This window comes from Myotis daubentonii, chromosome 18 (assembly GCF_963259705.1).
Source record: "Myotis daubentonii chromosome 18, mMyoDau2.1, whole genome shotgun sequence".
Lineage (NCBI taxonomy): Eukaryota > Metazoa > Chordata > Mammalia > Chiroptera > Vespertilionidae > Myotis > Myotis daubentonii.
Genome location: NC_081857.1, coordinates 38,293,611 through 38,307,387, shown reverse-complemented (window position 1 = coordinate 38,307,387; position 13,777 = coordinate 38,293,611). Strand labels below are relative to the sequence as shown.

The following is a 13,777-nucleotide window of genomic DNA, read 5'->3' as shown; positions in this document are numbered from 1 at the left end:
TGTTTTTTTACAAAATATTTTTATTGATTTCAGAGAGGAAGGGAGAGGAAGAGAGAGAGATAGAAACATCAATGATGAAAGAGAATCATTGATTGGCTGCCTCCTGCATGCTCCCTCCGGGTTTCGAGCTCCCAACCTGGGCATGTGCCCTGACTGGGAATTGAACCGTGACCTCCTGGTTCATAGGTCTATGCTCAACCACTGAGCCACACTGGCCAGGCAATACCCATATTTCTAACCACACGTTCTGGATTCTTTCAGCAAATCTGTATGGAGAGTTCATTCTGTGTTCAAGACGGGCATGGTCTCTGCCCTGTGGAATGTCCACAGCAGCCAAGGTGACCATCAGCAGCAGCCGGTCACACCATAAGCACTTAACTACATTGTGACGAAGGCTACGAAGGAGAAGAAATGTCCTGCTGGGAGGCTGACCGAATTCTCCATGGCCAGGAGGGGCATGAAGAGTTGGGGTCCGAGGTGAACTCTGGTGAGTGGGCCGGGAGTGAGGAGAGAGGAAAAGGGGGGACCTAGCGGCTTCCTAGCAGAGAGGGCACATGCGCTGAAGGCTGAGTCAGGAAGGAGTGGGCGAGTCGAGCTGAGGGAAGGTTGGGGTAGGGAGTGGGCTGCAGGAAAGGCCGTGGGAGAGGGGTGTGAAATGAGCCGGGGATGCGGAGGGCCTTGAAGGACCTGCTGGAGATGGGGCGAAACTGTGAGCTTGAGAAGGCTCCACTCATCTTCGTGCGTCTAAAGGGGAGGCATTGGTGGCTCTTTGTTCCAGGCTGTCTTGCTGAGGATGTTTGCATAGCAGACACCTCTGGGAGTTGGAGATAGTGTCTCCCAGTGGAGGACAGGTTTGTTTGCTGTCCGGGATAATAACAATACTAAGTAGAATAACATCTGGGGCCAAGGTTGGGCAGGTTTGCCGGCAGCCCGCTATAAAAGATTGGGGTTCCCTAAGCTGGGGTTCCCCAGCTGGTGCAGTATTATCTGAGCACAGCCCCACTTCCCTCCTTTGGACTAGAGTGAAGGTAAGCTGAGTTGACTGAAGCTCAAGCTTCCTGTTGAGCCTTGAGGAATAAGATCCTTTGTCTCTGGCCCAAGAGTCTCATGTCTCCTGCCAGCATCCTTGAAACTGTCAGGCTCATTTGTTAGACGGCAAGGGTAGAATCTCAGAGCCTCCGGAGTTCATGACCACAGTCCTATTGCCTTTCAGCAGGACCACGGAGACAGCTGCCACCTCCGATCCTTCCCAAACACCTGTGTCTAATGCCAAGGTCCCCTTAATGTCCTCTAGAGCAGCGGTCGCCAACCTTTCGGACCTCATGGACCACTGGTTGGCAACCGCTGCTCTAGAGCAGAAGTAATTCATTCCAGACTCTGCAAACAGCCCTCCCAGGCTCTGGAGCATGGCTCCTGCCTGCCTACCCACTCCTGCTCCAGCTCAGGCATTCACCACCCCCTCCCCCCCACCTCCACTCTCTTGTATCTTTGTCTTGTCATGCTGTCCCCTCCACAAGGGTCATCCTTCTCCCCTTCCACCCTCTGAGGCCAGGATCCTGCCTCACCTCCTCCATAAGGTCTGCCCAGAGCCCAGGCAGAACCTCCCTCTCCCTTCACTGACCCTCACTTTCCTTATCTTCTAGGGTCTTCGGTCCTTCTGCCTCGTACTGCGGCTGTCTGGGCAAACCTCTCCCAGAGGCCCCCTACCACCCTTCCTGTTATCTCAACCCCTGCAGCCTCTGCCTAGGTGGGAGCTCAAGAGATGAGTGATTGAGCTGCACAGGGAATGATCCTCCTGGGAGACGGGATGGGAGGGCCGTGGGGGCAGAGAAGGCATTCCAAGTGAGGAGTAGAGAGGGAACAAAGGCATGGAGGTGCAAACTGCTAGGGCAGGGAGCAAAACCGCTTTGGGTGGGGCTGAGTTCATGAAGGGGCCAAAGGAGATGGGCCTGAAATGATGGAGGCCCAGGACTCAGGAGGGCCTTGGCCATGGGGGTCCCGTTCCGCTCTGAGGGCAGAAGCCCCAGTGACTCCTCTCCAGCGTCTGGACCCCTCCGTGAGGGGCCCCAAGAGGCTGCTGCCAGGGCAGCCCCTGCCCCTCCTCCTGCCCACCCGCCCCACCAGAGCCTCGCTCGCGGCCCCAAAGCCTCGCATTGACGCGGGCCCGCGCGTGAGTCAAGCCTGCGTCACGGCACCCCGCCGCCAGGGTGGCCTTTCGCAAAGCGAGGGAACAGCCAGCACGCCGCGCTCCGCCCAGCTCGTTCCGCTCTGCAGAGCCGGCGTGACCAGAGCGCAGGGCGGGCGGCACTCGGTCCCGGCTTCCGCAGCCCCACGGGCTCCCTCTGCCGCGGGACCTGAGCCCCGGGCCGCTCCCCAGAGGGCTGAGCGCGCCACGGGCGGGAGCTGGGCCGGGACTGGCGAGGGAGGGAGCGGGAAGCCAGCAGAGTCGGTGGCGCGCGGCTCCGCGTCCCCTCCCAGCCCCGGCCGGTGCCGTCGCCGCCGGACTCGGGCTGCCCGAGGAGGGGGCTGTGCGCCCGCCGCCCGTCGGGGACGCGGCTGCTCCGAGGGAGTGCAGGGGCAGAGTGCGCGGCGGTCCGCAAGGCACAGGTGAGTCGCAGCCGGACCTGGCTTTACCGGGTCAGCCGCTGCACCTTCAGCTGTGCCGGTCCCGCCCAGCCAGGAAGGCCTAAGAACCGGGATGCCAGGCGGCACTGCCCGGGTATCCTCCGGGCTCTGCGCGGCCGGGCTCCTCCCCACTCTCCAGCCTCCGTTGCCTGGTGACGGAGCCCGAGAGTCGCGCTCCTCGGACGCATCGGGGGTGTCTGGCGCCGAGCTCAGGGGTTGGACACCTGACGCTGGCTTCCGGGGCTTAGATGGGCCTCAGAACTCCGGAGGTGTTGAGGCGGAGCTGCCAGGCTGGCGCCTGGGAACCCGGGAGGAGGCCACTGGTTCCACCGCCTGGAGCTGCGCTGGCTCAGGCCGCAGTTCCTGCGGGGAGGCTCCTGCGCGGCTGGAGACCCCAGCCCCTGCCTCTCTGCTTCAGGCCCGTGACCTTGACGGTATCATTGGCTAGAGAAGCAAAGCGCTCATGCCTGAGATGAGTATTTAATTCCCATCCCTAGGGCTGATTCTCGCTGAGTTCCGAGCTAGCGGGAAGCCCATACTCCCTCGAGGTAAGCGCATCGGAGCGGAATGGCGGAGATGGGGGACGTGCGCGGGGTGGGGTCTCCAGGGCGCCCCCTCCTGAGAGTGGCCTCCGCCCCGTTTATACCTGTGCGTCAGGGGCTCGGATGCTCGCTGTACTCCAGGGTCGCGCAGTGGAAGGAAGCCTTGTGTTTCCTCTTAAAGCCCAAACAGCCCTGTTAGGCCTCCCAGTTCAGAAATCCCGAGGCCACTCACCTTACAGGACCAAGTCGCTGTCAAGAGAAATTTTTTAAAACCAATTTGATCCTACTCCTCTTTGCTTTGAGAAATGTTTTATCTAGTTCTTTGGATTAGAAATTTCTAACCAGACCTGTCTTTGGAGCAGTTCAGCTGTGAACATGAAGCTGGTGGGGTTGGATTGGAGAGATAGAAGATTCATTGGAGGGCACTGCCCTTGTTAGCAGGAATTTCCAGAAACTAAGAAGATCCTTAAGGACGCAAAAAAAAAAAAAAAAAAAATCAAAACTTTGGTTAGATCCTGTTAGGCTGGTGTCTGGAGACCAAGGTCAGAGTGTGTGGAGGGTAACCGTGGGGGCTTGTCTACCTGATGCTGCGCTTACGTTGTCCCAGGGCCTGGTGAGGTGGGCCCATCACCTGGCAGGAAGGGCTAGGAGGTCACACCTGATTGTCCTTGGCCGTGGCCCAGCCATGGAGACCATCAGAACCTCCAGCTCCTCTGCTGGCTTTTTCTCAGATGGAGCAGCTGTGGCTAAGTAGGTGGTGAGTTTCAGCGAATCCCTACAGCTCAGCCTGGAGGTGACTCAGTGCAGGAGGCACGTCGTGCCCACTCGCTCTGATTGGAGTGAGTTTGTTAGGCCTGAGTCACAGGCAGGGCCGTGTCAGCTGCTTGTGAGTTGAATGGAGTTCGGTACCGGGACTTGTGAGCGGGAACAGCCAGAGCGCCCGCCCGGTGTTGGGGGGCCACCAACCAGAAGTGGGCAAGTCCTCAGAGGGAGCTAAGCAGACCCAGGCTGCCTGGCTCCTGGGCCAGGGTTCTGGAGCTCTGACCCCTGGGAAAGGCAAGCAGGGTCAGGCTGGGGTGGGGAGGTGGAGGAGAGCTGCAGGGGAGGCTCTGGGATTGTGGTCAGAAAGGCCCAGTGCTCTTCATGTGCCAGCGCGGGGTGACCTTGGGCAAGTCAGTTTACCTCTGGAGCCTTGGTTTCCTCAGTTGGAAAACAGGGACACCTATGGTGCCTTTGCCACAGGCTTATTTTGAGCCCAGTGTGGACCTAGAGCCGGTGCTCATTAAGTGTGAGTTCCCCGCCTCTTGCTTTATGCGCCTTAACCAGGAGAGGTTTTTCCCCTCCCTGCCCTTGCTCCTTGGGGTGGAGACAAAGGAAAGTGACAGGGTTTCACACGTGAGAGAAGCACCTGCAACTCAGCTGCAAACTGACCTACTTGCACCCCTCAGTTCTTCCAGGAGACCCTGAATGGGGAAGCCCGAGTGAGCACAGGGCTGGTAGGGAGCCTGGGCTGGGTCTGCAGGGTGCCCTGGGCTGGCTGAGACTCCAGCACAGACCTTGACTCCTTAAGATTGTCCCTGACTGTGGCCTGGTCCCAAGTTACATGCCTGCTGGGTGGACTGCAGGGGTCCTTGCCCTTGGAGCAGGTCTTGCCACCCTCCTCCTCACCTGCCCTCTCTGTAGGGGAGTTGGAAGCTGCAAGACCACGGAGTGTGTTCCCTGCCTTCTCTGAAGGACTCGGGCTCTGGCTCCCCTCCTCTGTAATGTGTGTAGACTTGGTGCTGAGCTGAGATGTGTTTGCCTCAAGAGTGGAGGTAATGCTCAGTGGTTGACCATTGACCTATGAACCTGGAGGTCATGGTTTGATTCCCAGTTGGGGCACATGCCCAGGTTGTAGGTTCGATCCCTAGTGAGGGGGCGTGCAGGAGGCAGCCAATTGATGATTCTCTCTCATCACTGATGTTTCTATCTCTCTCCCTCCCCCTTCCTCTCCAAAATCAATCTATCAATCTATCTATCTATCTATCTATCTATCTATCTATCTATCTATCTATCTAAAGAGCGAAGGCAATAGGGGGATCCCCAGTGCAGCAAAAAGGCCAGCTGGCCCAGGGGACTCTAGCTTGCTCCTGGAAATGTGTGTGTGTGCATGTGTGTGGGGGAGGGCACATGCACCCTGGAAATCCATGCCCTTCCCATTGGATCTGGCAAATTCCAAGGTACTAGAGACAGAGGTGAGAGGACTCCTGAGAAGCAGGCGCCTTCTGTCTGGGCACCTTCCCTTCCCTCATGCCTGTCGGATTTGCTGCAGGAGGACGATTCATCATTAATCCCTTCAAAGCTGCTAAGATAAGCAGCAGAATATTTAAAGGGAGGATGAATTGGAGCTTTTTTCCCCAGAAGTAGGTCTGACTTATCACCCACTCCCAGGCTGGGCTCAGGAGGTCCTCACAGACACACATCTGGAGCCTGGATCTCGGGGGTGGGAAATAAACGGTTACTCGGCCCTGCAAAGCCCCCCTACATCAGCCTTCTCCCCCCTCTCCCCCCGCCTGCTGCTACTGTCCCAGGCTCTCAAAGGTCAGAAGCACAGTACCAGGGGTAGAGCTGTTAGTACACGCCCCCAACTCAGGTGGGATGGGGATCTGTGGGGAAATGCCTACTGTGAGCTTTTAGGAGGGGCGGGTGCAGGCCTGTACTCCGGAAGCTCACCCCGGTCTTGGCATCCAGCGATAATATCCTGATTTTTACGGAGGCTTCCGCGCTGTGCTAAGTGCTTTATTCATACACCAGCCTGTCTAATCTTTGCTACCATCCCAGGAAACCGATCTTGCTCTTGGCGGTTGTACAGATGTGGGACTTGAGGCTCAGAGAGGTTAAATAACTTGGTCAAGGTCACCCGAGTCGTGCGTGGCAACCTGAGAATTAGAACTCAGGTCTGTCGGGTTCCAGACTTCCTGCCCTTGACCACGATGTGATATGTCCCATTATTAGTTCTTTATAAATGTTTGGTGACCACCCAGGCATTTATCCAAACGAGATTGTCTGAATGCGTGTCCGGTTCTTTGAGCTCATGCCCTGAGAAAGGGGGCAGTGAGCCTCCGCCAATGGGAAGTTGGTGGAGAATGGACAGCCCTAAACTGGCAAGGTTGGGGAATGCGGTACGTGCTTGCACGAGGGTGGGAATCCAGAAGAAGGTCACGTCTGGCCTTCTCTTTCGGACTTCTGGCTCCCTGGCCTCATTTCCTCATAGGTTGTCAGGCCCGGGGCTGGTGCTGGGGCGGTGAGGGGAGAGCGGGCGCAGACTGGATCCCTCCATTTGTCCAGGCCAGGGCTGGTGCTGGGGCAGTGAGGGGAGAGCGGGCACAGACTGGATCCCTCCATTTGTCCAGGCCAGGGCTGGTGCTGGGGCAGTGAGGGGAGAGCAGGAGCAGACTGGATGGTGCCCAGAGGAGGCCTTTTGCATCTGCAGAGTCAGGACCCCGGTGGGAACTGGGTGGGTCAGGTTTCTCTGCTGGAGAGTGTGAGCCAGGGCCTTGCAGAAGCGTCTGGTGAGACCCAGGGCAGCACTGCTAACACTCCAGGGCTGTTGGCAGCAGCTGCCCGCATGGGCTGCTCAGAGGGATGCTGCTGCTCCCTGGTCTTGTCCCCTGGACTGCCCACCCTCCTCACCTCGGGGGCTCTGCCCCTTGTGTCCTTGGCATTCTGGGAAACTTGGCATCTGCTTCCTCCTGCTTCTCCATCTCTTCTCTCTCTGAGAAATCACCCTGAGACACAGGCCTACACTATCCTAGCCCGCCTGGCACCCCTAAACCACCCGTGATCTTGGTGGGAAGGTCCTGTAAGTGAGGGGGATCATTGGAGCGTAGGCATTAATGCCCCCCCCCAGTGGATACCAAGGGCCTTTCCAGACACCCCTGCTTCATGGGCATCCATTCTGTGCAGATGCCTTTGATAACCACCCCTCCCCACCCAGCATGACTAATTTAAGAAATAAAAACATTGTTCATCTATGGGTATATCCAGGTATTCAAAACCATAGATATTTACTGTGCAGGAAACTCACATGTGAGAACAGGAGCTCAGGTACAAGGGGACCAGGTGAGTTACTGGACTGCATTATTCTCACGTTCAGAACCAGGTATATCCATTAGAGAACAATTCTGGGTCAGGTGAGTTCCGGGCAGCCTGAGTCCCCAACTTGGGAGGTGGGACTTACGGCCCTCATGTGGCCTCATGGGGCAAGCGTGGGGCCAGAGGAAAACACGCCCCAGCTCCCAGGCCCGGGGGCATCTCCCCGGCCACACTGGTCCCACCGAGCTGCCACTCTGCCTCCCAGAGCCAGCGGAGGGCTCGTTTAAGATAAGAGGTTGCCTCTCACTGTGGTCCATCATTTCTAATTGCTGGTTTAATTAGAATTTCTGCTGAGTTCCTTGCACTGCTAATTTGCCACCTATTTCAGTTGCAAATAGAATTCATTGGTCCACACCCCAAATTCCTGCTGGTTGCATCTTGCCTTTAATTATAAGAGGCCTGAGTTCCAGTGGTTTTAAATCCCACTGCAGGTGGGGGTGCTGTGTGATAAAGCTACCTTTCAAGAGATGTGGACAGTCACCTGGTGGCGTGGCTTCATCAGGTGTTTCCAGGTGAGCATTCAGAGAGGACACAGACCTCCTCCCCCGCGTGTGTCTGAGGGACAGAAAGTGGATTCTCTGTGCTGGGCAGCCCCTCACTGACTCCCAGGAGGGCCTGGTGGGCGCTGTCCACGGTCCTGGCACACCGCAGAGCCAGCCTGTCTGCTGGTGATGTGCGGAGTTCTTTAGAATGACTGGAAGAAATCCCCGAAAACTGCTCCCCAAACTGCATTATGTCATTGGTTTGGGAAAGGACCTGGCCAGGTATGGAGGTCCTGCCTCAGGGGGAAATGGTGCTAGCTGGACTGTCCCGCTGTTGACTTGCTGAATGAGACTCAGGTGTATCGCTTTGCAGGGCAGCATGGTACGCTGGGGAACTTCCTAACCAGCGCCACAGATGGGTGGTGTGTGGCCATAATCAGGATGCCTTCATCCTTTGGAGTAGCCTGGAGCAGCCTCGGTGGAGGGTCCCCTCCATGGACCCCAGTGTGCCATACCCGTTGGCTCTTCTCTGTGGTCAGACATGCAAAAGATCGGAAAGCACTAGTGCATCGGAAAGAGCATGGGCTGCAGAGTTTGGGAGACCATAGTTCAAATCCCCATTCTCCCACTTCATGGCTGGGTCCTCTTGTACCTGGTATTTGTCTTGCCTTAGCTTGGGCTTCTCTGTTTGTAAAATGAGGATTACATTGTTCAATACATCTATTGAATGCCAAGTTGTTGAGGGGGGGAGGATACATAACGTACGTAAGCATAGTAGGTCTTCAAAGATGCTTGCTCCCTCCACTGTGTCCTGCGACCTGTTCCTGATAGGAGGGCTTTTCTGCCCAGCCCTCCGCAATGCAGCTCTGAAGGCTGGTGAGGAAACAGACAGACGTTTCCGGTTCTCGGGGGAGAGACATCCTTTTGGGACTAATTAAGGGTTCCTGATCCTGTTCCTTCAAGTGCTCTTCAGCAGTCTGCTGGGGAGCTCAGGTAATTGGACACCCTCGGCTCCCTCCGCCTCTCTCTCTGAGACAAGAGAAAACAGTGGCTTTAAGAAAATCCAGGTCAGAGGATTTGGGCAGAGGCTGTGGGGACCCATCTGTCACCACCAAGGGCCTCCCGGAAGGAGGGAAGAAGGGAGGGACTCCTGGACTTTAATTTTCACATCTGACTTTTAAAAATATTTGGCTTTCCAAATCGGGACAGGCTACTTGTGTGGGCCCTGGTGTGCCCTTCCTCACCTGGGAGTCATCTGTTTATCTCTCTACTTAAAGCCTAAACCTCATCTACCACCCTGGCCAGGTCACCATCATCTCTTACCTACCCTCCTTGTTTCTTCACTTGTGCTAGAGTGATCCCCCCTCTTTATTTATTTATTTATTTATTTATTTATTTATTTATTTATTTATTTTGTTAATCCTCACCAAGGATATTTTTTCCACTGTAGAGTGGTCCCTTTTAAAGCAGGTGGGTAACATTGTTCGCCTCCTCAAACTGCCAGCAGCTTCCTGTTGGCCTTGAAAGGAAACCCAAAGTCCTGTCCATGGCCTCCGAGTCCTGCCTGCTCAGGGTTCTAGCTTCGTCCAGTCCCAGCATGTCCACCTTTCCCTTGCCCTGGCTGCTCTAGGCATGAGGTCCTTTCTTCTGGTCCTGCGCTCATCCAGCGTGCCTGGTCCTGCCTCAGGGCTTTTGCACTTCCTGCTCTAGAATACACATCCTACAGGGCAGGAACATTGTTTGCTCCGTTCCCTGCTCTACTAGGGCCTGGTCCGAAGTTAGTGTTCAGTAAATATTTATTGAAGGAAGTAAGGGAAGAGAAGGAGGGAGAGAGGGATTTTTAGAATCCCATATTTATTCTCAGCAGAAGCTCTAGTTCACAGAAGTCTCTGGGCTCCAGTCTCCTCCAGCCGGAGAGGGAAGCGGGAGGTCGGTTAGAGCACCAAGCCCCTGTATCCCGCCGCCAGCCCTCGCGTCCTCAGGCGCCTGCGTGTTGTTCAGGTCAGTTCCAGGTCACTGCGGGGCAGTGGGTGGATGCGCCTCTGTTCCTGGAGCCCATTTCCCTGTGTTCTCACAGGAACCTGGCGCTGGTCTGTGGGTGCCCCTGCGTTATCTCATTTTATCCTCGTGCAACCCTGTGAGGTCAGAGCCTCAACCCCATCATTTCAGATCCAGAAGCTGGAACAAAGAGGGGCTGTGTCCTTTTCCAAAGACTCACAGCTAGTACTGTGAGAGGCCAGACTCAAACCCAGGTTCCCCCAGATCCCAAACCCATGACCTTTCTGTGACGGTGTTGTGGTTCTGGGGTCAGATGGTGGTGGGGACCCAGGGCCTCCACTTTCTGACTGTGTGCCTTATTTTATCAGTTCCAAGATGCATAGTTTCGCACATTGTTACACCTTAGAATCAGGACATGATGTGCAATCAGTGACGTCTCAGATCAGCTGTGGGTCAGGAGGTGGTGGTGATGTAGCTGCGTAAAACCCTTCCGTTAGCCTTTCTGGTAAGTTCAAGCAAGTAGCAGCATCAAAGGCCTTAAGTTCAGTGAACTGGAGGTCATTCATCCCTCTAGACCTGGACTTCTTCATTTGTAAAATGGTTATCACAGTGGTACCAGCCTCACACACTTACTGGCGGTTAAAGTACGTAACGGCTGCTCCACGCAGTGGCTGCTACAGAGTCAGTCCTCAAGAAGTCTTGCCTGCGTGTTGCTCTTGTCCTTGTCATTACTGATACGCCCACTCTACCTGAATTCTAGCGCAAGGGCCAGGCGTCTGTGGGCGGCCACGGTGCTGGTCTTGCTACATCCCCACCGGCACGTCTTCCCCCACGTGAAATGGGAAATCTAAACCACAAGCTTTGGTTTGCACTGGCCCCGCCCACGGTTTCCAGTGCCAGTTCCTGCCCCAAACCCCTCCCGACCATCTGCCCGTTTTTTTGCTTCCCTTCCTCCTTGACTAAGAAAACAAAATATTGACTGCAGAGACCGCGCCTGGAGAGCATGACAGGATGGCTGCAGAAGGCTCACTGTGCCCGAGCCAGTGTTAGGAAGGGGCCCAGCGGCCCCCTGGCACGCTCTGTGCCAAGACTGTGCCTGTCGGGTGTTTATTTCCTGGAGGTGAGGGTGGGTGCTGTCTACCGGGTGGAGAAAGTGGGTGGCTCCTTTATAAGAAGCAAAAGTCAATGAGCAATGGCCAGACTTCTTTTTCCTTAGCTTTGAACTTCCTCTTGGGCCATCCGTGGGCATATGATGGTCTTGGGATCAGAATATCGCAGCAGAATGAGGGGCATTAAAGCTGGAAATTACATCAGGCTAGAAAATTTGGGGGGGCTCAAGCATCAGTTCATCTATTTACTCGTTCAGTTCATTCATATCATATTTATTAGCATGTGTAATAGTAAGACGCCAGGATTTGGCCTGGTAGAAGCAAGGATGGGGTCAAACCCCCTCAAGCTGGTGAAATGGAGTTAGAGATGATCGCTCTGTCTGGCTTCTCGATCAGCTTTTCATTCTCTTTCCCCTCCTGTCCATGTGGAAACCAGGCCTAGTGGGTAGGTAAGCACTGTTCCCTCTTTTCCAGATGAATAAGGAACAGAAAGTTGGTGCCCCAGCCCCGGGGTCCCCCACACATGTGCTGCAGGCTGCGCTCCACCAGGGCCCCCTAGCTGGGCGCGCAGACCTCCTGGGAGGCTTAACCGTCTCCCCAGGCAGATCTGTTGGCTCTCCAGGCCTGCCCCTATGTTTCAAAGGCGAAGGCAGTGGGTAGGATGTCAACCTAGGAAGCAGGTTGTTCCTGGAGGGTGGGAAGGCGAGGACTCTGGGACAACCATAAGGACCACGTTCTGCCCCGCATGTGCCAGGCAGGACACTTAGAAAAGGAATCAGCCGTGTAAACAAGCAGCTCTACTAGAAAGGCAGATGGTAAAAGCGTAAAAGAGTGTTGCCAGGAGCCGGCTGCGAAGGGGAAAGAAAGGACATTCATTCTCACTTAGAGAATCACAGTGTCATGGAGGCCAGGCAGTGGGCCTTGAGCTAGCTGCACCCTCAGGGACTTCAGTACGGAGGGGTTGGGAGGGGTTCATGCAGAGGGAGAGGTGGGCGGGCGGGGGACGGGAGGTGGAGGGGCCTAGTGGAGGAGCCGTAAATGTCACAGGGAGCCGGAGCCAGGCAGTGTGGGATTTCATGAAGCTGCCTCTGAAGGCCTAGAAGGAAAGCGAGCCGGGAGCCTGCTGGGAGGTCTGGACTAGAGCCTGCAGGGTGGGAAGGAGGACGGATCGGAACACACTGACAGGTGACTTTGGATGGAGGAAGCGGGATGCGAGGTCCAGAATGGTGTTGGGGTCCCTGCCTGTGTGTCCCGGGTGAGAAACCCAAGGAGGGCGGCCACCCAGCCAAGGCCAGGGCCTGTCAGGAGCAGTTGCTCCAGGTGGTTCCAGTAAAACAAAGATAATTTGGAGGACATTGTATGCCTGTGACAGGAGTCACCTGTTCTGGGCTCAGTGGAAGCCCAGCGGGTCTGAGACAATTAGGAGAGCTGCTGGGGCCAAAACCCGCTGCCACATGGAAACTGGGAAGCCATCAAGTTCTCAGAGAGAACAGGACTCAACTTACTTCCTTCCCAAGCGATTCCTCTTGAATGGGACCTTGGCTTTAGGGCCTGGGGACCCAGGGGCTCTCCCTGCTTTGGCTTGGGAAGGTGTAGCACTCTTTCCAGAGCCACAAGACCCAAGGGCAGCAAAGCTAGGCATGTCCCATGGGCTCAGAGAAGCGGGGCATTGTGGGATCTGTAGTCCCCTCGCTGCCTGCTTTCCCCAGGATGGTGGCTTCTCCACTCAGCTCCCCTAAGGTTCCAACTTGGAAAATAAGTGATTCCCTTGAATTACGTGGTACAACCTTCCCAAGGAAGAGACGCCCCAACCCCAGGAGGCGGGTGCTCAGAGGGCGGACCTCAGCCTTGCAGCAGGGCCTGTGGGCTGGAGGGACTCCCGCTTGGCCCTGGCCTGGGCTGAGCGGCCATCCTGCACCCCTGAGGTCATTGCTGAGTACTGTTATTGCAAAGTGGTGGAGCCCTCCCCCGGGCAGGAGATATTTTTACCTGTCTGCTTCCTAGTCGGTGTTTTATCTCTTTAGGAAGATACACAATTCAGTGGCGCAGGCCTGCCGCTCTCACGTGCTGTTCTGAGCTGCGAGCTGCATGGTTGCTAGGTGACAGACGTGGCACGCGGCTTCCTGGGCCTTGGAGCCCGGCTGCGTTGTGCTTTAAGTCATGGAGCCTTTCCTTTCAGAGAACACCATGGAACCTCGTCTCCCGTGCTGCTCGAGAAAGCAACTTTAACAGCCCACCCAGCTACTCTGGGGGACGATTGCAGTCCGGCTGGGCCGGCTGTCAGAGTGTCCGCAGGGCGCCCCACGAAACTCAAGGGAATCATTTATTTTCCAAGTCGGGACCCTAGGGGAGCTGAGTGGAGAAGCCAGCATCCTGGGGAAAGCAGACAGCGAGCTCTCAACTGACAGGGTGGCATGACACAGGCCCAAGCAGGCGCGGCGGCGGCTAGAGCCTGGGGCTCGCAGGCCTCACTCTCACCCACATGCACAAGGAGCGCTCCTGGGATGTATGCAGAGCTGACAGGGCCTCAGAGATCATCCAGACCAACCCATTTCACACACAGGGAGCGCGAGGCCCTGGGAGGTCAGGGCGATGGTGCCGTGTGCTCAGTTGGTGGTGAGGTGCCCTGCACCTTGCCGGCCTTCTGATACCTAGATGGGGGCTGTCTCCCCAACCTGCAAAGGGAGGACAGAGAGGAATTCTGGGTCCTTCTCTACTTGGGTGCTTGTCCCAGCCTGTGCTCTGGGCTCATTGGCTGGATCCACGTTGGATTCCCATGCACTGGTCTGCAAGCTGACCTTCCTTAGCATAGGGACCCCAGGAGGGATGGGGGGGGGAGGGTTGTTTCAAGTCACTGCTGGCCCCACCTCCCCTTTAAAAGCACAGA

At 56.2% G+C, this 13,777-nt stretch overlaps 1 protein-coding gene across 3 annotated transcripts in view; it reads left to right on the top strand.

The window, feature by feature from the left end:
- Positions 1-330: 330 nt before the first annotated feature.
- The window catches only part of SLC6A17 (solute carrier family 6 member 17), a 38,580-nt gene continuing 25,133 nt past the window's right edge, over positions 331-13,777 (top strand). The window contains exon 1 of one of the 3 annotated variants that reach the window (XM_059675361.1): positions 331-487. The gene's annotated coding sequence lies outside the window, so the exon portion shown is untranslated. Of the gene's footprint in view, positions 488-2,229; positions 2,608-2,976; positions 3,174-13,777 lie in introns of those variants that run through there. The other 2 variants (XM_059675359.1, XM_059675360.1) reach the window with 2 other exon arrangements.